Raw genomic sequence first — 24374 nt, 5'->3', positions numbered from 1 at the left:
CCCTCCTCGTATGGGGTATATTATGCTGCCCCCCCATACAAGGTATCATAATCATGCAACCAGGACTCACTATAGAAATTTAAAAAAAAAAACTATACTCACCTCTCACTCCCACGCTGATTTCGGCGGCGGCTCTGCTTTGATGTCAGGAGCTGCACGGCAGTCAGATCGGCACACAGCGGGGACGCGATGAAGTGACGTCATCGCACACCCGCTGTGTCAGAGGAAGAGGGCAATGATGGGAGAGGGAGCGTCATGTGACGCTCTCTCTTCCATTATTGCGGTGCGCACTTGGGGGCTGCGCTGACGCCGCAATAATGGAATATATATATATATATATATATATATATATATATATATATATTATTTTGGCCAACAGCGCAGCCATCTGCTGAGGTTCTCTGGTTAGGGGCCCACTCAGAAGTTTCGCACCCCCCCCCCCCCCCCCCCGAACCAAAACCCTAGGTACGCCTCTGTGACAAGGTCATATCGTTGTCAGGATCGCTGGTGAGTTGCTATGTGTGACGGGGCCCTTATAGTTGGGTCCCTGTTCTGATAAGACACCTCTCCTGGACTAAAAAGCCTACAATATATGGGGCAAGAAGGAGTCTGATGGGATTGGACGTGGGAGTGCACATGTCACATGAGTTTGCTACAAACAGAAGAAGACTGGCCAGCACATCCCAACTAGTGTAAATAGGTGCCAGCTCTGAAAAAATACAGTAATGTTATGTCGCAATCAATTGATTTGGATGACTGCTTATTTTTGTGTGATAAGATGTCATTTTCAGTACTACCATTTTCTGATGCATACAATTTTTATCACATTTTATTACACATTTGTACGAATGTACAAAAGAAACAACAATTTTGGATTTTTAGGAAGACTTTTTCATTATTCAGTTTAATTGATATCTTATCAATACAATAACCTTATTTCATTTTTTGTACGATTGGATGAGCCTAACAAGTATTGTTTTTTGTATTTTTTTTTTAAAGCATGCACTGTACAGGATAAAACATTGTATAGATTTATAATACAGGTTAGTATGTTTACACTGATATACAATTTTTAATCTTTATGTTTTACTTTCTATTACTTTTCCACAAGAAAATCACCTTTTTAAGAAAAATGTCTAAAATTATTTATTAGACCATCAAGTTGACTTGAACATGCAATCTTATGATCGCATTAGCATTACACAACACTACCTTAGCAGTGCTGTGTATTACACTATCCTGTAAGTGCTTGACTGACAGGCTATCAAGCCCCATCTCTGGTGGTATCTGATAGGTTGTGGTGAATGGCCTAGTAAGGTGTGAGGCAGTGACTGGTGTTACATGTAGGGGTCGCTGTATGTTCCCTCGGATGCGCACAGAGACATATTGTGGCCATGAGAGTGCATTGAAGTCACAGGCATAGCTGTGGTTGCAATGCAGAATAAAGTGACTAGAGGTCTTGGACATGATATAATTGTCCAAGGCAGATTTAGGGAAAACCTGCCCTGGGTTTTGGTGTTTTGAAACAGACTGCAGATGGTAGTGTTGCTGTCCGTTTTATTCCTGGACCGGGTTTTCCTTGTGACCCAAGGCCACAGGTTGCTATTTAAAAACCCTGCAGTATGGGGTTTAGGTGTGTCAGGTTGAGTGTCAGTTATGTTAGCTACTGGCATTACAGTGATGGCTGGCCTCATCAGGGCTTAGATAAGACTCGGTGATGCAATGCTCGGCACACTCCTCTGGAAGCCATTCAGGGCGAGTTGAAGGAGGGAGAGCTTAGATTAGATCAGACATATCGGCAGTGTTCAATTGCTATTACTTTTATACCACTGCTGGACAATTCAAACAAAAGTCCTTTTCATGGCAGCATACATCCTCCTCCATGGAAACAGGGTCAGCATGGGTCCCTCGCTCCAAATTTTTAGAGGGTAAGTATGTGGCCCTAACTTATAAATTCTACTGGGTACACAGGCGTCCATTGCCCTTAATTTTTAGAATGTCATTAGACGGCCTTCGCTCATCATTTTTAAAGGGTCATTATGCGACCCTTGCTCTTAATTTGTCAGGGAGTGTATGATGCCCATCTTCATAATTTCTACAGGATGAGTATGAGTCCTACCACTAAAATATATATATACTGTATATATACATACACACACACACACCCCTTCTTAGGGGTAAATGTTTTTCAGTCCTTGAACTTAGTGCATAAGCTTTACCAGTCTAGGAGTCCCACTCCTTGAAAATGAAAAAAAAAATGTTTTCTGAGGCTCTCCTGTGTCTTCCAGGGTGTATTGTAGTCCCTCCTTCTAATTTTTGACAGCCATTGCACTTATGAATAGCCCTAACAATTTTAACAGAATGTGTATGAGGCCATCCTTTATGTCTAATGCAGGGTGTTTTCTAATTTTTGACAGTTCTTGTATTGTCCACATAGGCTTTGTGCGTTTTAGAGTCCCTCCTTCATAAATTAAACAAGATGCGTCTATGTCACATACGTTTACATTTACCGGTGGGTGTAGTTTTATTTCCCCTTCTATGTCATCTACTGCAGTCATAGAGGTGGCGGGAAATACGGTAAGAGATGGCCCGCCTATTAAAGGGTGGAGGAGGTGTTTTTTTTCTTCTCTGTTTAATTTTGTCTTATACAAGTCATTATATAGGAAAGAATGTTTACTAACCTTTTTTCCTGTTAAATCCATTTTATCTTCGGTTTTGTATGTTTTATTGTCAGTCCGGTTGGCTGCTTGTCCATGATCATTAATGCTAGCGTTCTGGAAGCAGCATACGCTATTTCTAAAGCGCGGCTTTGTCCAGAACTAGCGCAGTGGATGGAATTAGTAGAAATCCCATGCCCACTGTGCTTCTTTTTTTACACTGCATGCTGGTTTCCAAGCCGCAGCATGTCAATTTCTCTTGCGGGAACGCTCAGTCTTCTGTGTGAAATTTCCCCCTAGACTTGCATTAGATGTGGTAAAACCCCATTTAAAAAAGAGAATATGCATTGAAAGTGTGTTTATGCAGGTGTTTTTAGTCTGATTTTAATAAATAATTTGAAAAAATGACATGGTGTCTTCCCTCTGTTTGATAATCAGCCAAAGTAAAGCAGATAGCTGTGGGCTTATATTATCAGGCTGGGAAGGTCCCTGGTTATTAGGTCCTTTCCAGCCAAAAAATACTAGCTCGCAGCCTCCCAGAATTTGCACATCACATTAGATGTGCCAATACCGTCACTTTGCACGGCTCTGCGAGACCCGGTGATCATGACTTGACGTCACTAACCGGTACCTTTGAATAGTAGTCCCTTTACTGCTATTCAGTCTCCGGAGATAGAATAGGGGAACGTAGACTACATCAGACCTGCATGGGAACATTTTTGGGTAATAAATTGGTGAATGAGGGAGTGTCTCTATTTCTGTATTTTTATTTCTTTCATGTATCCTTTTCTGGACTATTTCGGATTCGTTGGATTCCTTCAGACCTTCATGGAATTTTTAACATTTTTTTTTCAATAACTTGGTGACCAAGGGATAGTGTTGGAGAGTCTTTATTCAAATAAACCCCCCCAAAAAATCAAACCGAACTACCCTTACCCCGATTGCCACCAAACCAGGGCGATGCACCAATTCTGTGGCGGCTGCGGGCTTGTATTTTTAGGCTGGGAAGGGACTAATAACCATGGACCTTCCCAGCCTAATATACCGTAAGTCCACAGCTGTATACTGTTTTTTTTTTTTCTTTCATTTATTTATTAGGCTAATCAATGTACAGTAAACTATAAATATAGTATATACATATAACCATTATCTCACGGATATCTTTCAATCTAACCCATATGTGTCTATAGCTTTGCACATCTAATAACATACCAAAGAGAGACAAAAACGTATGCAACAATGCTTATAAAAACGCAAGGAAAAAATGCAAGTGAGCTGAGGTGTGGGTCTCATGCAGAAATTCAGTTGCATAAAAGCCTGAACAAACACCAATTGTGGGAACGTACCCTAAAAGTGGAGTAATACGCTGAGAACATTGTTTTCAGCAGTTAATTGAGAGTCAAATGCATCCAGGGGCCTTCCCCATACTGTTAGCATTAATTTTAGTGACTGTTTCCATCGAGTTCAGCGAGTTTCCTGCTTCTGCAATGCTCCTTCTGGAAAAGTGATTGTTTTCCGTTGACTATTTTTATACTCGGTACTCGAGTTGAGCCTGTCTCAGCATCCGACCTGCTCGATTCAAATAAAGAGCATTTGAGCATTTTAGCAGTAGATCATCACTAGTTATGTATAATAAGGAGAAATGACACGAAAAAAGTATTGAACATTTGAAGAAAGAGAGGTGCAAGAAGCCATGGAAAGTCATGACCCCAGCGGAGAGTGATCAGTAATTAGATAATAATCCTGCCACTTAGTGAAAAATAGTATCAGCTAATTCAACTAATGGCCTGTAAGAAGGTGTCTCATTACCCAGGTGCAACACAATAAACATCTCATGAAGGCTAAAACCAGTGAGCTGTCTCAAGACCTTCGCACCCTTATTGTTGCAAAACGTACTGATGTGATGGCATTGGTTACTGAAGAATTTGTAAACTACTGAAAGGTTCGAGTGAGCACTGTTAGGGCCACAATATGGAAGTGCAAAGAACATAATTATACTGTAAACCTGCCACAACCATGTGCTCCCTGCAAAATGTCAGACAGAGGAGTAAAAAGAATTATCAGAAGAGTTTTCCAAAGACCACCTGTGGATAGCTACATCATTGGTTTTAATTGCAGCTTCCTACCTACCCATAAATATAGGCTTTAGCATAACAGAAGTACTCACATCTACCCATATATTCAGGCCTCTATTTTTTTCTGCTTATCTAGAGCAGTAATGCTATTCATATTTCATATGTTTCATATTTACATGCTTTAGCACAACAGAGTGCAACTTTGTTGTATATAGAGATGGCTACTGCTAGTTCGCACCTGTACACACCAGTTTTCTGATTTGGAAGTGCCGGTCAGTTTTTTGTTATCTGTATAAACGTCACGGGAATATAAAGGCAGGGAAATGCAGCAGCCATTTTACAGTGATTTATGATAGTGAGAGGACATCAGAGCTCACACTTCAGCAATGGAGATAGGAAAAGAAAGCCCCAAGACACTGGACAAATACTCCAGATAGTAACTGCAACAGTGTCGAAGATGAGTAGTTGTCTGCGGATAAAACAAAGATTCAATTTATAAGAGGTGTCAGAGATAGGAGAGGTGCCAGCAGCAGTGACAGATTCAATGTGATTGATCAGTGATATAGTTGGCATCTGTTTTGCAGCATCTTTTTTCCTCATTCTGAAGCAAGGCAGCGCAATAGTTTTTACAAATAAATCTGAAATTAATGTCAGTCAGAAACCGTGTGCTTTCTTATCTCAAAAGACTGTACTGAGTTTTAGCACTTCTTGTTCAATCTATTTGTGAAAGGGGGAATATTTTTTTTTAAATAAAAAACATAAAAGATTAAAACAAAAAAATATTACCCCAAATTCAAACATTAACTGCGACTGTCTTCCACACAGTCTTTGTCACAAATATTTTTTTGCACATCTATCATACTAGCCACATTTTAAATCCATACATGCCACACCAACACAGCACCTTGGCTTTTTTGGACATGTACCTACCTAGCATGTTATTTTTAGGAAGGGGGTTGAATTTTGTTAAAACAAAAAAATAGAAGTAAATGTTTTGCACACCCGTTTTACTAGTTTAATTTGACAATTGTAGAGACCACACCCATACTATGGCTTGCTGCCACATTTTGATTTCTGAACGTGTTACTACTTACCTAGCATTCTTGTTATGTCCTTTTTAGCATTTGGTGGAATAATTGAGGTTGAAAAGATTGTCAAAAGGTAATCACAGTGTCGTTCAAAATATATAGTAAAAGAAAAAATAGCAATGTACAGGTTAATGTAAAATAAATAGCATACCATGTATAAGAATGTGAGTGCTATCAGAAACACCATCCTTGCCTCTGCCAACTGTATTAGTGGGGAGGTAGTGGAGGATATTATAGAATATATGGAACATCACTCATCTCAGTCACAGCATGTGATGTTACCTCTGTCAGGGACACTGTCAGAGTGAGTTAGTGTTCTACACCAGGGTTCCCCAACTCCAGTCCTCAAGGCCCACTAACAGATCATGTTTTCAGGATTTCCTTTGTATTGCACAAGTGAAGCAATTATCACCTGAGCAATACTAAGGAAATCCTGAAAACATGATCTGTTGGTGGGCCTTGAGGACTGGAAATGTCTAATTGGAATAATTTTTGGACCACTTTTTAATTTAGCAAAAAACATGAAAAGACTGTCGGTGCTCATTTCTGTTAAATGGGTTGATGGCTACCACCAGGTTACCATCTGTTTCTATGGTGAAGTTACTTTGACATGACCTAGACTACTATATTTATGTTGAAGAACTTGAAAAGGGTTGGATGAAGGCCCAAGAGACCTCAGAATGTTATACACATCTTTTAAGGACAAATTTAAACTTTGCCTGAGAATCAAAGTTTAATATTTTGGGCCCAACTCATGAAAGTATTTAGGCCAGTTATTTGGCATAAAACACTTTCATTTGTTGCAAAATTTTTGCGCAACTGGGGTGCACCTCAAAAATGTTGCATCTTTTGGTATTTTCATACCTGTTCTGCCAGCTTTGTAAAAATCGGTGGAACATGGGTGGGATGGAGCATAGCTAAGAGGCACAGTCTAATTTGTTGTAATTTAGGTCACTTTAGAGGTATAAATGTTGCCAATTTTGCCAATTCATGTACTTCATTCCCTGAGTGAAGTACATTTTTGGCAGTGGTGTATGCAGTTAAGACATGTACCAAAACTAATGTGTAAATGTTCTCCTATGGTCCTGTAGCAAGCATGAGGGGACACGCAGGCAGAATGCAATACGCTAAAAAATTTTAATTTTAGTTTTCTTTCAGTAGTACAAAGAAACTGTTCATCTCATGTGTTTCTACTGACAAGACATGGTTTTCTGTGCACAAATAAGTTTAGTAAGTATTTTTAAATTATTTGCCGTCTAAGGTAGTTAATTGTTATTGGTGTGTTGCCCTCCTGAACTCTAATTGTGTTATGTCGCTTTGTACTTAAGATGCCAGTCTGTCTCTTAATTGTGCGCACACACACGTGGAAGCAGCGGGCCAAACTCAGCTAGGTGCTGATAACATCCTGAGGAAGCTGAAATACACCAGGTCCATTTCTCTTCATATGTGTCTCAGTGACAGGGAATCACAGACAGGATCCTGCTGCTTTCGAAGTCCCACATTCAATCTCTGTCAGCCACCGTCTCAAAACTATTTTCATCCCTCACTCCGTCTCTGTCACCATCTGTCCTGCTTCACCTTCCCCCTAGTTTATTCCTGTGTGCCTGTCTGGTGGACCGTGGAATACAGATAGTTGGAGCTCAGACACTTCTACGCCAATGGCAGCTCCATTCAGTCTATTTGATTCCTAAAAATAAGTATTATCCTGAGAAGGCCTGCAGTCTGCCCCTGATGCAGTGTCACTGTGGTACTGGGTTTTAATTACTTTGTAGTTATTATTTACTGATTAACACATACAGGGAGGTAATCAGGGCCGAGAACTGTATTCCTTAATGGAACGCAAGATGTCTCAATTATATATCAGAAATGGTAGAATATCTGACAAGCTATGAGGTAAACACAGTCATATGTTCCAGTGGTTTCAACATTTTGTAATCAGTTAAGCTGTAGAAGAACTTCTATTCATATTGCCTATTAGGACGTATGGACATGATAGAAGGGGGCCCCTGGATTGTGACCCTCAGATATTTCAGCACGGATGCTATGCCCTAATAGGATATCTTCTAGTTAAAATGACAAGCATAAAGCACTAGAAAAAGTATTACACTGTTTTTGTGAGACTCTCCCGATGAGGTTAACTCTTGATTAGCATGTGTGATAAAATAATATTCAGCCAATCTTTGAAAGATTCCCAGCAGGTTCCATGTAACAGAGCACAGGATCCCGTCTCTGCCAGAAGTAGAAGCAAGGCGCACAAGTAGAAGTGAAGATCCAGTTCTGGTAAAAATTCAAGACTTAATTAGAGGTTTGGAAGGTGCAGTGGAATATGAAACCCTGAATGTGTTTTGAACCCTGTGTGTTGAAAACACATTTGGTGTTTCACATTCTTCTGCACCTTGAAAACCTCTAACCATTCCTATATGGTGTGTCATGACAATGCCATTGTTTGAAACGCTCTGATAAAGTCTTGAATTTTTACCTGAGCTGGATCTTCACTTCTGCTTGTGAACTCTTGATGCCACAGGTAAGTGTGGGCACACCAACCCAGGGTATTGGTGCAGCAGGTAGAAAGGCACGTGTGGAGCAAGTACTTAGCACACTGGAAACTACAGGTGGACAGATATAAAGAGGACACAGCCAGTACGCGGAAGCACTCAGAGGAAGGCAGAGGAATTACAGATGTATAGCACAGCTGGGTGAATAATATGTACAATGTCTAATATAGTCTATGAGCTAATGTGACTGGAGGAGATAAACCATGACATGGCACTCAACAGGTAGCCAGAAAGGCCTAAGGTAGGCAGCACCTCAGAGGTTTTGCAGGATAAGAGCGTAAAATGCACAGAGGATGAAGTACACCAAACACAGAACTAGGAGTCTTAATTCTAAGATTCAGGTATCTGTCTTAGGCCTCTTTCACACATCAGGTTTTCGCCGTCAGGCGCGATCCGGCGCTTTTGACAGAAACCGGATCCGGCGAAATGCAATGCCGGATCCGGTTTCCCCCCCATTGACTTGCATTTGCGCTGGATCGCGCCGGATGGCCATGCGTTTCATCCGGTTTTCGCCGGATCCGGCAATGTGTCGCGATCCGGCGTCTGGAAAAAACGGCTACTGTAACGTTTTTTGTCTCCGGCGAAAAAGCCGGACACGCCGCATCCGGCGCGTCCGTCTTTTTCACACAATGAAAGCCTATGAGCGCCGCAATGCGCCTGATCCGGCGAAAGCCGGATCCGGTGGCCGGATCCGTTTTTTTGGTCTGAGCATGCTCAGTAGCTCTGCCCACTACAACCTGTCAAAGAAGGGCTGTAGGAACATGCTATATATAGTTTTCCAGTAGCCAATCCCGTTCGGAAGGCCACAAGGGTCAATTTTAAAAACCAGATCCGGTGTAATCCGTCGAAAAACGGATGAACCGGATGAGACGGATCCGGTTTTGTCTGTCAAGAACAAGACGGATCCGGCAGAAAACCGGATCCGGCACATCAGGTTTTACAAAACATTTGCCGGATCCGGCATTCCGGCACGACGCCGGATCGCGCCTGACGCCGAAAACCTGATGTGTGAAAGTAGCCTTAGTGAGACTTAAATAGGTCTAGGGAGATGACATCACCAGGCAAGTTGAAAAACTTAATGTGGAGCTCAACAGAGAGCAACAGCCATAGGGGAAGGAATTGGAGCCCCTGTACAGGTGCATAACAGTATTCCTCTTCTAGAGACGATCCCAAAAGTGTTAGTAACAGAAGGAAGAAAATTCTTAGCATGAAATCGCTTGACTAAGATGGAAGCATTAAACAGAATCTGTCACCAGGTTTTTACTACCTCTTTCGAGAGTAACATAATGTAAGAAATGAGACCCTGATTACAATGACGTATCATTCAGTTTAATAGGTGCAGCAGTTGTCGCACAATCAGAGCTTTTAGATGTAGAGCTCGGAAACTAACCATGCCCACACCACAGGTTTCTACGTACGTTGTCTATTGATGATGAGCTTCTTATCAGAGGAACGGGCGTGGTTGGTCTAACAGGCGCGTCCAACAGTGATAAAATCCTGGTGACAAAACCTTCATTGTAAATAAATAACAACACACAGCCTGATAAGTGACATAGTTTAAAACTTAAGACACAATGTGCAAGGGTCGGCTAGGACTATAGTCGTGGCCAGAGACACTAAAGCATCAGTGTCCAGTGTCCCTCACAGAAAAATACAATTCACTGTACGGCATACCTGGGTCTCCAGGTTGGGGTCCCCCTGGGCACTTGCCAAGTGGCGATGGCCCCTCTCCGAGGCGACTTCACACCAGATATCCACAGTTGGTGCATCATAGATTGATTACACATTCATCTTTACTTGCTTCCTCAGCTTTCCCTACTTTGCTGACGCTTCTATACGGCATGTGCCCGGACTGGACCGTCTTAGACTGCTTCCCAGATTCTTCCTGGCCTAACCTTGCCATGATGACAATTCCTTCTGCCTGTTTCTTCCCAGACTTGAAATCATCTGCCACCTGGTTTACTTTCCTCTGGAAAAGCATCCGATCTGTCTGTACCGCTCTCTGCGAAGCTACAGCATCCTTCTGTTCCTCACTCCGTCCGACTCCCTCCCTAAGAGCGTCCGCCCAGGCTACAAGTTGACACATCTTCTCTACTGCTTTGGCCCCTATACTGATGTCCAATAGCTGAGGAAAAACTGGAGGAAAAGTAGAGTCCAAATGCATTTCAAGCAATATTCATGTTATTAATAGTAAAAAGGCACATAATAGAGAAACAGGATAGTGAATAATAGTAAAATGGGTGATCACATAAATGACCCGGAGCCGAAAGAGAAAAACAAATCAGCAGCCTGATGGTAAGTATGAATGCCTCAAAAATACTCCTAGAAGAAATTATGCAGTAAATAGTGCTAATAAATAGTACTGAAAGACTTCTACTAAAAGAAATAAATCCTGTGATAGATTACACTTAGCCCAAATAGTAGTGTGTGGTAATACCCATTAATAGCGGGCTAGGTGTAAGCAGCCAATGCTGCAGTGGAATTCGCAGTGAGCCGACGTCACGTGGGGGCAGCCGGCGCTAGACAGTCTCCCAGGCAACGCCAGCCCCATGCCTCAGAATCTACTAACCGCGCACCGTCATTGCGTGCAGTAGACACTTGTCCCGCCATGGCAGTGAATCAAAATAGATCATAAATACTATGTGGCGCAATATTATCAAAAATCTTGAGCGATAAACAACAAAATTAAGAGAAAGGGAAGGGGGAAGGAAAAGGGGAGGAGAGAAAAAGAGTAGATGCATATTAATGAATATTAACCCCTCATACACCTGACAAAAAATTAATGACATCTATTAGAAGAGACCAATGTTGATAACCCCATAATGTGTTTATATATATATATATATATATATATATATATATATATATATATATATATATATATATATATAATATATATACTAGTTGAAGAGCCCGTCACTGCCCAGGCATAGTACCTAACTGTGGTTAGTTATAGCAAATTATAATTATCCTCTTTCCCATAGTCCCGTGCCCATATACCCATCATACATATCCATGATCCCATAGGCCCGTGCCCATATACCCATCATACATATCCTCCATCCCATAGTCAAGTGCCCATACACCCCTCACACATCCTCCATCCCATAGTCCCATGCCCATATACCCATCATACATATTCGCCATCCTATAGTCGAGTGCCCATATACCCATCACATCCTCCATCCCATGGTCCCATGCCCATATACCCATCACACATCCTCCATCCCATAGTCCCATGCCCATATACCCATCATACATATCCTCCATCCCATAGTCCCGTGCCCATATACCCGTCATAGATATCCTCCATCCCATAGTCCAGTGCCCATATACCCATCATAGATATCCTCCATCCCATAGTCCAGTGCCCATATACCCATCACACATCCTCCATCCCATAGTCCCGTGCCCATATACCCGTCATACATATCCTCCATCCCATAGTCTAGTGCCCATATACCCATCACACATCCTCCATCCCATAGTCAATCATTATGACATCATAATGAGCGGCGGGGCTTGCAACCTATGATGACATCAGCGTCGCCATGGCAAACATTATGACATCATAATGAGGGGCGGGGCTTGATACACACTTTTTCCCCATTATGTAGATAGGGGCAAAATAGTTTTTTGAATTGGAACGAGCGGGGTTAAAATTTCACCTCACAACATAGCCTAGGACGCTCTTGAGGTCCAGATGTGTGACTGTGCCAAATTTTGTGGCTGTAGCTGCGACGGTGCCGATGCCAATCCCGTACATACACACATACATACACACACTTGAGCTTTATATATTAGATGTATCTATCACATTTTTACATATTACAGAAAGGCAAACAAAAATGTTAATATTATTCCACCAGGCAATAATACCATCACTTAAGAGATAGATACAGTAAAGTCATTAATAGACATATGTTATTAAATTCTTGCTCCTGGTAGTTCTTCTAGTAGTTCGCCGTAAAGATTGCGGAATCAAACAGATGAGGCATTGGTTTTGTCAAGTAAACCCCATATTGCATATTCTTGGAGCCTCCGTGACTGTCATCATCCCCAATACGATCACATCAAGATAGTATAAATCGCCTTATCTAGAGCCAGATAAATAAACAACTAGAATAAACACAAAATCCAAAAAACACAGAATTACAAAATAAGATAAAATGAGATTGTCAATTTATAGATTATTACTTAAAACCACTTGTGGAGGCACTTCCCTCCTATGTACGGGACACGACGGACGTCCTGGCGCGGATCGATGGGATGTCCTTGGAATCGGATATGCTCCTTGTTACTGCAGACATCGAGTTGCTATATACATGCATTCGCCATCAAGATGGCATTGATGCCTGCAGGTTCTTTCTGAAGAGCAGCAACTGGGATGGCCCTATATGTGATTTGGTATTGGAACTGCTTGAGTACGTTCTCACACACAATTTTTTCGTGTTCAGAGACGTTTTCTCTCTACAGCAGTGCGGCACTGTCATGGGCGCGGCCTGTGCCCCTTCCTTCGCTGGCCTCTTCCTGGGATACTGGGAGCGGGAGGTTTTTGCGGGGGAGGGGGGGGCGGGCTGTTGACCATTTGCAGTGCTGGTTACGATACATTGATGACTTGCTCATGGTGTGGCAGGGTTCACAACAACATCTAACGGAATTTATGGAAAGTTTAAACAGTAAAAGATATAACATCAAGCTAACGTATGCTTGTAGCTACTCCGAGGTGGACTTTCTGGACATCAAGATACGGGTGGATTTACACTCCAACCTGCAGACTGATGTGTACAGAAAGCCCACCTCGGTCAACTCATTCCTTCATGCCCAGTCCTGCCACCCAAGGGCCACCATCAGAGCCATCCCAGTTGGCCAATTCTTACGAATTAGACGAATTTGCTCTTCGGAAAATACATTTCAAAATCAAGCTGAGGAACTCAGAGACCGTTTTCTCAATCGGGGTTACAGCCGTCGTTGTGTTAAAAAGGGCTTTGACAGAGCAAGAAAAACAAATTGATTAGCCCTCTTACAATCAACTACTAGGAAGCAAATGCAACAATAAAAAGGCAATGTCAGGTTCATTTCAACTCTCAATAGGGAATGGAACAAAATGAGGGACATACTAACTAAACATTGGAACATACTGAAGACAGAGCCCTCATTGGCTAATGTAGTCTCTGAGCGTCCACTTATGACATATCGAAGAAGCCCCAATTTAGGGGACATTTTGGTACGTTCACATTATGTTCCATGCATAAAAAATCCTTTTGACTCTCGTGACCCCCCATCAGGATGTTTTCCCTGCGGTAGCTGCGTGGCGTGCAAGAATTGTCTTACGGACATTTCAATCTGCTGACGGAACGAAAACTTACTCTATAAGACAACACATAACTTGTAATACTACTCAAGTTATTTACTATGCGACCTGTGGGTGCCCAAAAATCTATGTTGGCCTAACGAGTCGCCAACTAAAGCTACGAGTGCGTTAGCACGTCCACGACATTCTTGCCTCCAAGACAGTGACTGACCTGACACAATTAAAAACAATACCCAGGCACTATAAACTAGTGCATAATTGCGACCCCAAATCTTTTCTAGTAAGGGATATTCAGCACATAAAAAGTGGAATTAGAGGCGGTGACACCAAACGCCTCCTTGCGCAGAAGGAATGTAGGTGGATCATGGTCCTTGGGACCATGACGTCACATGGTTTAAAAGAGTCACTCAGATTTGCGCCATTCTTATGATCTGTTTTTTCATTTCTACCTGCCGTCCTTAGATAGGTGTCTCTTTTCTTTTAATCTAATTTTATCTTATTTTTTGTTTTGTTTTAATTCTGTGTGTGTTTTTGGATTTTGTGTTTATTCTAGTTGTTTATCTGGCTCTAGATAAAGCAATTTATACTATCTTGATGTGATCGTATTGGGGATGATGACAGTCACCGAAGCTCCAAGAATATGCGATATGGGGTTTACTTGACAAAACCAATACCTCATCTGTGAGGATGTTTGATTCCGCAATCTTTATGGTGAACTACTAGAAGAACTACCAGGAGCAAGAATTCAATAAGAACATATGTCTATTAATGACTATAATGTATCTATCTCTTAAGTGATGGTATTATTGCCTGATGGAATAATATTAACATTTTTGTTTGCCTTTCTGTAATATGTAAAAATGTGATGATTATATATATATATATATATATATATAATAGATTAATAGATTATGAAGTTATCAACATTGGTCTCTTCTGATAGATATGTCATTAATTTTTTTTCAGGTGTATGAGGGGTTAATATTAATATGCATCTACTCTTTTTCTCTCCTCCCCTTTTCCTTCCCTCTTCCCTTTCTCTTAATTTTGTTGTTTATCGCTCAAGATTTTTGATAATATTGCGCCACATAGTATTTATGATCTATTTTGATTCACTGCCATGGCGGGACAAGTGTCTATTGCATGCAATGACGGTGCGCTGTTAATAGATTCTGAAGCACGGGGCTGGCGTTGCCTGGGTGTTGGTCTAGCGCCGGCCACCCCCACGTGACGTCAGCTCAGTGCGACTCACATATCAGTGTTTCTGTTGTTGTCTGGGTGACGCGCCGGCGCCCTCAGATGACGTCAGTACACCAGGAATCAGCCCCACCAGCATGACGCATACGCCGGGTTCTCTCCTCTGATTGGCATACACCAGTCAGGTGACCGCCTTTAGTTAGCTATTTAATTGGGACACTCACAGCCATAGCCACGCCCCCCGAGGAAGCGGTCTTGTATACCGCAAAACGCACGTAGGGGTACACAAGCCAGCGCCTGTAACATATAAGGACATGATGGGTATGTTTACTCTGCATATTTAAGATCATTTTATTTTTCTCCTCCGGGGACATTGTGCAATATGATGATAATGCGTTCCTTCAGCGGTACACTGCTGTGACCATTTTTTGTATTTACTCTAAACGCTACATTGTAACTGCACCTAACCCTGTGGTGGAGTCTGCTTTTCCCCAGTCTTTATATATAACATGTACAGACATTTTTGTCAATTACCAGATCACTATTTTATTGACGGGGGTTACACATTCCACTGCAGCATTGGCTGCTTACACCTAGCCCACTTTTATGGGTATTACCACACACTACTATTTGGGCTAAGTGCAATCTATCACAGGATTTATTCCTTTTAGTAGAAGTCTTTGAGTACTATTTATTAGCACTATTTACTGCATAATTTCTTCTAGGAGTATTTTTGAGGCATTCATACTTACCATCAGGCTGCTGATTTGTTTTTCTCTTTCGGCTCCGGGTCATTTATGTGATCACCCATTTTACTATTATTCAATATCCTGTTTCTCTATTTTGTGCCTTTTTACTATTAATAACATGAATATTGCTTGAAATGGATTTGGACTCTACTTTTCCTCCAGTTTTTCCTCAGTCCTAATGAGAGTCGTCTCCAAATAGTGAGATTTAATGAGGCATTATCTTTGTATTTACAATAATGGAATAAGAATGTTTCTTTGGAGCATTTTCTTTAATGATGTCCAATAGCTGTGGATAACTTGGATTGTCACTGCTTAACGTTGCGTGGCTGCCGAGCCGTCCTGGGCCTATAGCCCATGTGAACACTTTGGGCACCCTGGCTCCATCTGAACTAACTTCCTTCCAACCTAGCCTTAACTCCCAGCAGCCCCTCTTACACTTAGAGTTAGCAGGAATGAATATCCTGAATTAGAATAGAAAACTAGCATATGGATACCATAAAACTTAACATTTATTAATCACAGTATAAAATATGAAACAAACACAACACAGACCTAAACCCAAGTGAAAAACACCCAAACCATAACACAAGGTGCAGGACAAATATTTAAAAATATATTAAACAAATAGGTCTGTCATATAGCACCAAGTGAACCTCTTTTGGGGGTTACTAATTACCGCAGTGTGGTCTACAAGAGTGTAGATGTAATATCTTGCATACTGTATTGACCACTAATAATACCCACTAATTAACCAAAAATATTAAGAGAAATACAGGATATAAAAAAATACATTATTCCATGATAAATCCTGAGAAGAAATCACCCTCATATGTTCTAAACATCTAGTGGTGCATTAGCAAATAGGCCCAACAACACTTTCCAGTGTCTGTTATATGGCCACAAAAACAGACCTATACAGCATACTTATGTAGCAGCAAAAATTGAGGCTCAGAAAAACACATCATCGTAAACTCTCCTAAATATAAAGGTACCAATCAGACCATGGAATCATGCCACCCCATCTATAATATAACGCTGTAAGCGGCACTCTGTCCGAAGCCTTTATAGACTGCGCAAGGGCTCCAGACAGAATGAGGCAGCCAGCGGTGAGGAGTGTGTATGGCGCCGGAGATGGCAGTACTGTACACACTGCATACCGCCATCTCCGATGCCATACTTACATACTTACCTGACCGGAAGGAGCGTTGCCGTGGCGCTTCTCTTTGGCCGGAAACCGGGGCGGGAGTACGGCCGGAATCGCGCATGCGCATACCGCAATCCGGGGCCGTTTTACTGAAGACACACTTCCAGTGTGTCTTCAGCAATATGGAGCCGGACAGCGCTATGGGCATGCGCGTACTCCGGCGCCAGACTCCTCCCCCGGCCTCCAGCAGAACGTGGTGACAGCGCTGGAGCACAAGAAAGAAGGGTGAGTATACATTTTTTTTTTTTGTTTTTTTTGTATGTGTGTAGTTTTAGTAGGAGTGAGGGACCGTGCATACCAGGATAGGGGAAGTGAAAGGACCATGCATTTCAGGATTGGGGGATGAGGGGTACCATGCATACCAAGATTGGGGGATGAGGGGTACCATGCATACCAGGATAGGGGGTCATACATACCAGGATAGGGATGAGGGAGTACCATGCATACCAGGATAGGGGAGGTGAAAGGACCATGCATATCAGGATTGGGGGATGAGGGGTACCATGCTTACCAGGATTTGGGGATGAGGGGTACCATGCATATCAGGATTGGGGGATGACAGGACCATGCATACCAGGATTGGGGGATGAGGGGTACCATGCATACCAGGATAGGGGGGGTGAGAGGACCATGCAAACCAGGATTGGGGGATGAGGGAGTACCATGCATATCAGGATTGGGGGATGAAGGGTACCATGCATACCAGGCTAGGGGGATGAGGGGGTACCATGCATACCAGGATTGGGGGATGAGGGGTACCATGCATACCAGGATTGGGGGATGATGGGTACCATGCATACCAGGATTGGGGGATGAAGGGTACCATGCATACCAGGATAGGGAGTCATACATACCAGGATAGGGAGGAGGGAGTACCATGCATACCAGGATTGGGGGATGAGGGGTACCATGCATACCAGGATTGGGGGATGAGGGGTTCCATGCATACCAGGATAGGGGGGTGAGAGGGACCATGCATACCAGGATTGGGGGATGAAGGGTACCATGCATACCAGGATAGGGGGTGAGGGGACCTTGCATTCCAGGATAGGGGGGTGAGGGGGACCATGCATACCAGGATTGGGGGATGAGGGGGACCATGCATACCAGGATTGGGGGATGAGGGGGACCATGCATACCAGGATTGGGGGATGAGGGGTACCATGCATACCAGGATTGGGGGATGAGGGGTACCATGCATACAAGGATAGGGATGAGGGAGTACCATGCATACCAGTATTGGGGGATAAGGGGTACCATGCATACCAGGATAGGGGGTGAGGGGACCATGCATACCAGGATAGGGATGAGGGAGTACCATGCATACCAGGATTGGGGGGTGAGGGGACCATGTATACCCGGATAGGGGGTGAGAGGACCATGCATACCAGGATAGGGAGGGGTGAGGGGGCCATGCATACCAGGTTGGGGGGGTGAGGGGACTATGCATACCACGAAAGGGGGGTGAGGGGACCATGCATACCAGGATGAAGAATGGGGTGCCATGCATACCAGGATTGGGGGGTGAGGGGATCATGCATACCAGGATGAAGAATGGGGTGCCATGCATACCAGGATTGGGGGGAGGGTGAGAGGACCATGCATACCAGGATTGGGGGATGAGGGGTACCATGCATACCAGGATTGGGGGATGAGGGGTACCATGCATACCAGGATAGGGGGTGAGGGGACCATACATACCAGGATAGGGATGAGGCAGTACCATGCATACCAGGATTGGGGGGTGAGAGGACCATGCATACCAGGATTGGGGGATGAGGGGTACCGTGCATGCCAGGATTGGGAGATGAGAGGACTATGCATACCAGGATAGGGGGTGAGGGGACCATACATACCAGGATAGGGGGTGAGGGGGCCATGCATACCAGGATTGGGGGATGAAGGGTACCATGCATACCAGGATAGGGAGTCATACATACCAGGATAGGGAGGAGGGAGTACCATGCATACCAGGATTGGGGGATGAGGGGTACCATGCATACCAGGATTGGGGGATGAGGGGTTCCATGCATACCAGGATAGGGGGGTGAGAGGGACCATGCATACCAGGATTGGGGGATGAAGGGTACCATGCATACCAGGATAGGGGGTGAGGGGACCTTGCATTCCAGGATAGGGGGGTGAGGGGGACCATGCATACCAGGATTGGGGGATGAGGGGGACCATGCATACCAGGATTGGGGGATGAGGGGTACCATGCATACCAGGATTGGGGGATGAGGGGTACCATGCATACAAGGATAGGGATGAGGGAGTACCATGCATACCAGTATTGGGGGATAAGGGGTACCATGCATACCAGGATAGGGGGTGAGGGGACCATGCATACCAGGATAGGGATGAGGGAGTACCATGCATACCAGGATTGGGGGGTGAGGGGACCATGTATACCCGGATAGGGGGTGAGAGGACCATGCATACCAGGATAGGGAGGGGTGAGGGGGCCATGCATACCAGGTTGGGGGGGTGAGGGGACTATGCATACCACGAAAGGGGGGTGAGGGGACCATGCATACCAGGATGAAGAATGGGGTGCCATGCATACCAGGATTGGGGGGTGAGGGGATCATGCATACCAGGATGAAGAATGGGGTGCCATGCATACCAGGATTGGGGGGAGGGTGAGAGGACCATGCATACCAGGATTGGGGGATGAGGGGTACCATGCATACCAGGATTGGGGGATGAGGGGTACCATGCATACCAGGATAGGGGGTGAGGGGACCATACATACCAGGATAGGGATGAGGCAGTACCATGCATACCAGGATTGGGGGGTGAGAGGACCATGCATACCAGGATTGGGGGATGAGGGGTACCGTGCATGCCAGGATTGGGAGATGAGAGGACTATGCATACCAGGATAGGGGGTGAGGGGGCCATGCATACCAGGATTGGGGTTGAGGGGACTATGCATACCAGGATAGGGATGAGGGAGTACCATGCATACCAGGATTGAGGGGTGAGGGGACCATGCATACCAGGATGATGAATGGGGTGCCATGCACACCAGGATTGGGGAGGTGAGGGTACCATGCATACCAGGATAGGACTGAGGGATGCCATGCGTACCAGGATAGGAGGATGGCAGCACATACCAGGATGGGAGACCATATACCAATTAAAATGCTCGCCACCCGGGCGTAGAACGGGTTCATAGCTAGTTCAAAATAATGAGCATTCCTTGTCACAGGTTGTTAGTACACAACAGTTTTTGATGATGCAGCATGATCTCTTTAGCATAATCAGCATATCAATCAATGCTATAACAATTCTCAAAAGACATTGTTAGATCTCACCCATACAGCCGGGAAACCCACGCCTTAGCGTCATATAGCAGGGAACCCACAAAAGCATGGGTGACATCGCTTTGCCTCAGTAATGTACAGTGTCTCCTGACGCGTTTTGTCCTTCACGGACTCATCAGGGGAGTTTGAGTAAAGTAAAGAGCTGCCTTACCGGTGTCCTAACCAGCGTGATATAAATAAGTAAGCCGGGAGAAGCAGCACACAAGACCACGCCCCCGGTGTGTGACGCGCTTGCCGTCCATGAACCGCATATCCTGTGTATGGAACGCTTCTACAGTACAAAATCGCCATGGAGAGCAAAAAATCTCCCGGAATAGCCGCAAATGAAACGATCTCCCACAATGGACCATGGAAAAAACATAGAGCAACATCCTCAACGCACAGATTAGTTGTCCCATGTTGGCTGCACATGAAAAATAACCCAAATCATAGAATCTTAGAATAATACAAGCTGAATTACATGACAGCCTTAACATGACAACGATAATTTATACATTAGCCAATCTATCATTGTCCACAAATCCTAATGGCATGATTAAGGATCCCTATCGACTTTATAATAACCCCAAAACCTAAGGAGTGTCGCAATGTCATAGGACTGTGTGTTAATAAAAAAAACTCATAAAAAAATTAAGAGTGAAAAAAGGAAAAAAACAAAAGATGGGGATGCAAAAAATATCTACACAGAGGGTTCTGATAAAAAGGAGTTTAAACAAAATTCTTTTTATATGTATTACTCGTCAACCTTCAAGGGAAAAAAAATATCAGTCAGTTGACACCAAATTATCATATATGTCCCACATAAAAAAATGGTGAAAAAACATTTTTTCTTCACAGGAGTAGACCACCGGAGTTGGAATACCCGAGAGGACTGGGCGAGCTGAACCTCTTGTATCCATCCCCTATACAGGGAGTGTCAGGGGCAAGCCCACAACATCAAGGTACCCCAACAAATACCAGGGGCGGCTCCAGGAGCATCAGTCAATGGTACAAAAAATGGAATGAAAAAAAGTTTTTATAAGAAACAGCTATAAGATAATAACTGTTCATTTAATCCCGACGGTTGCACTGTTTTCAGATGAAAAATCCATTTGCTCTCCTTTTGGATGATTAGCTTGTCCCAAACACCCCCCCACAGGTGCTATGATTTTATCAATCCCAATGAAGTAAATCATTTTCAGGTCCCCATGATGATGTAAATTTATATGATTGGCCACCGGGGTGTCCCTCTTATTGCTGATATCACAGAGATGCTCACAGATTCTTTTGCAGAACTCTTTTTGTCTTGCCCACATACTCAATTCCGCATCTGCAGGTGGCTTTATACACCGCACCTTCAGTGCGACAATTTATAAAATGGTTTGAGTAAGTGGTGCCCGTTCCATTAATAGTGAATGTCTTACACTGTGTAATTGATGCACATGCCTTGCATCTACCGCATTTGTGGCACTTCCTTATTTGAGTTGACGCCCCCATCAATTCTTTTGATTGAAAATGGCTATGTACTAGCCTATCTCATAGGGACCTGCCCCTTCTCTACGTAATCTGTGGGGTAGGGGAGATATATTGATTAATGTCACCATCCGTCATTAGTATCACCTAATGCCTTTGTAGGATTGATCTTATCTTGTCCGATCCGTTAGAAAATTTTGTAATAAACCAGATATTGGTTTCATCTGGTTTTTTTTTTTGGGGGGGTTTGGAACCAATAAATCCCTCCTCTCTCTTCTCCAAGACTCTTTATAGGCCTGTTTCAAAATCCCCTCCGGGTAAAACCTATCCAAAAACCTCGCCCGAAGGTCCTTCGCATGTGTATGGAAATCTTTCATATCCAAACAATTCCTACATATGCTCAAAAACTAACTTTTTGGGTTTCCTTTCTTGAGTGCATAAGGGTGGTTACTTTCCCATCTCAGTAGGGAATTAGTGGCAGTCACCTTTTTGTGGGTCCTAGTGGAAATGACACCCTCTTCATTCTTTGTAATGCAAATATCCAAAAAGGTAAGTGTCACGGAATTTACCTCATATGTGAAATGAAGCCCTATGTCATTACAGTTAAGACCCTTAACAAAGGTGCCGAAATCCTCCATGTTCCCTTTCCATATGACCAGGATATCATCTATGTAGCGTAGCCACATGACGATCCTGTCATCTGGGCCTTGTGCAGACTCACAGAAGACCACATTCTCCTCCCACCAGCCCAGGAGCAAGTTTCCAAAGGAAGGCCCACAGGGGCTACTGTTGTGAGTTCATTTTCCCCTTCACTACTGAGGCCCGAGGAACTCCCTCTTCTGGTGAAGAAAGGTAGTGAGCCTGATTGTCAAACACCTGGGGCTGATGATGATGACTGGCTGAGTGGAGTTAATGACTGGATATAAGGCTGCCGACGCCCTTCTGGCCTGCGGGTGATTTCTCTGTGGACTTCTAGGAAACCAGTCTGATTCCTGCTCATCTAAAGCTAAGATTTCTGCTTTGCCTTTTTGCATTAGTGTTTTGTTTTCCTTGCTTTTCTGGGTTCTGCCATTCCCTGCTGGGGTTAGCTGAATCTCCTTTTGCCTGTTGCTCTGTCTTCAGAATATTCCTGAGTACTGACATAGCTTTTTTGAAGCCTAGCATCTTCAGGGCCTTTTTTACTGTCAGTTTGTTGGCTCTTATTTTCATAGGGTTTTTTACGGATTGCAGACAGCAGCCTTCCTGTCCTTTCCTATCTAAGCTAGCGTGGGCCCCATCTTTGCTCAGTCTATCTTTCTGTCTGTGTTTTGTTCTTTCTTCTTGCTTCACCGTCATTATATGTGGGGGGCTGCCTTTTACTTTAGGGTCTGCTCTGGGGCAGTTTAGATTTCCCTTTCTGTCTTTAGGCTATGTAGTCCTCCGGCTGTGATCGAGGGGCCTAGGGCATCGTAGGAGCCCCCCACGGCTACTGCTAGTTGTGTTGATAGGTTCAGGGGTCTGCAATCCGATAGCTGCCAACTTCTCTGGTTTTCTGGACTTAGCTAGCATTTCTATTTTTGCCTCCTACGGTGACTCAATCATAACAGAATCACCCGCCATACCGCAGATTCTAGGGTACTCAATAGCAGGAAAGAATTGTATAAAAAAAAGTGTGTATATTTTTTCCTCTATATCTCTGAGGCCGTAGGGGGAATTTTTTTTTTTTTTTTCTCTCAATGGAGATAAAGCAATTGTCTGATCGTGTGGAGCAGCTCGCTGCGGAAGTGCGGCGATTGTCATCTCTTTGCTGCGTGGCGATCCCCAGGATTGGGCGTTTTCTTTGAAACCAGATGATCCTATTCTGACTAATGTGAACACATTTTTTCAGGCCTTGGGGTTGTTGTATGACGAACCTAATGCCATTGATCAGGCTGAAAAGACCCTTCTGGCAATGAACCAGGGTCGTGATTCTGCAGAATTGTACTGTCAAAAATTCCGAAAGTGGGCAGTACTTACTACCTGCAATGATAATGCCTTGGTGATGCCTTTTGGGCTCACTAATGCCCCTTCTGTCTTCCAGTGCTTCATGAACGATATTTTCCGAGATTTTGTCGATAAATTTTTGATTATCTATCTGGATGATATTTTGATCTTCTCCAAGGATTGGGATTCTCATGTGGAACATATTCGGACTGTGTTCCAGATCTTGAGGGAGAATTCCCTGTATGTCAAAGGATCTAAATGCCTTTTTGGAGTACAGAGGATTTCTTTTTTGGGATTTATTTTGTCCCCGTCAACTATTGAAATGGACCCGGCCAAGGTACAGGCCATTTACAATTGGGTTCAGCCCACTTTTTTGAAGGCCCTCCAGAAGTTTTTGAGTTTTGCTAATTTTTATCGGAAATTTATAGCAAAATTTTCTAGTATTGCCAAGCCATTGACTGATTTGACTAAGAAGGGTGCTGATGTGTTAAATTGGTCTCCGGAGGCTGTTTCTTCCTTTCAGGAGCTGAAGCGAAGATTCACCTCCGCCCCGGTTTTGCAGCAACCTGATGTCTCACTTCCGTTCCAGGTAGAGGTGGATGCTTCTGAGATTGGTGCAGGAGCTGTTTTGTCCCAAAAGGATCCTGTAACATCTAAAATGAATCCCTGTGCTTTCTTTTCCCGAAAGTTCTCTCCATCTGAACGTAACTATGATGTGGGGAATCGGGAACTGTTAGCCATGAAATGGGCATTTGAGGAGTGGAGACATTGGTTGGAGGGAGCTAAGCATCA

The sequence above is a fragment of the Dendrobates tinctorius genome, unplaced genomic scaffold (genome assembly GCF_039654945.1).
Source record: "Dendrobates tinctorius isolate UK_male_01 unplaced genomic scaffold, ASM3965494v1 ptg000103l, whole genome shotgun sequence".
Lineage (NCBI taxonomy): Eukaryota > Metazoa > Chordata > Amphibia > Anura > Dendrobatidae > Dendrobates > Dendrobates tinctorius.
The sequence above is the reverse complement of the archived record's forward strand: the minus strand, read 5'-3'. Positions refer to the sequence as shown.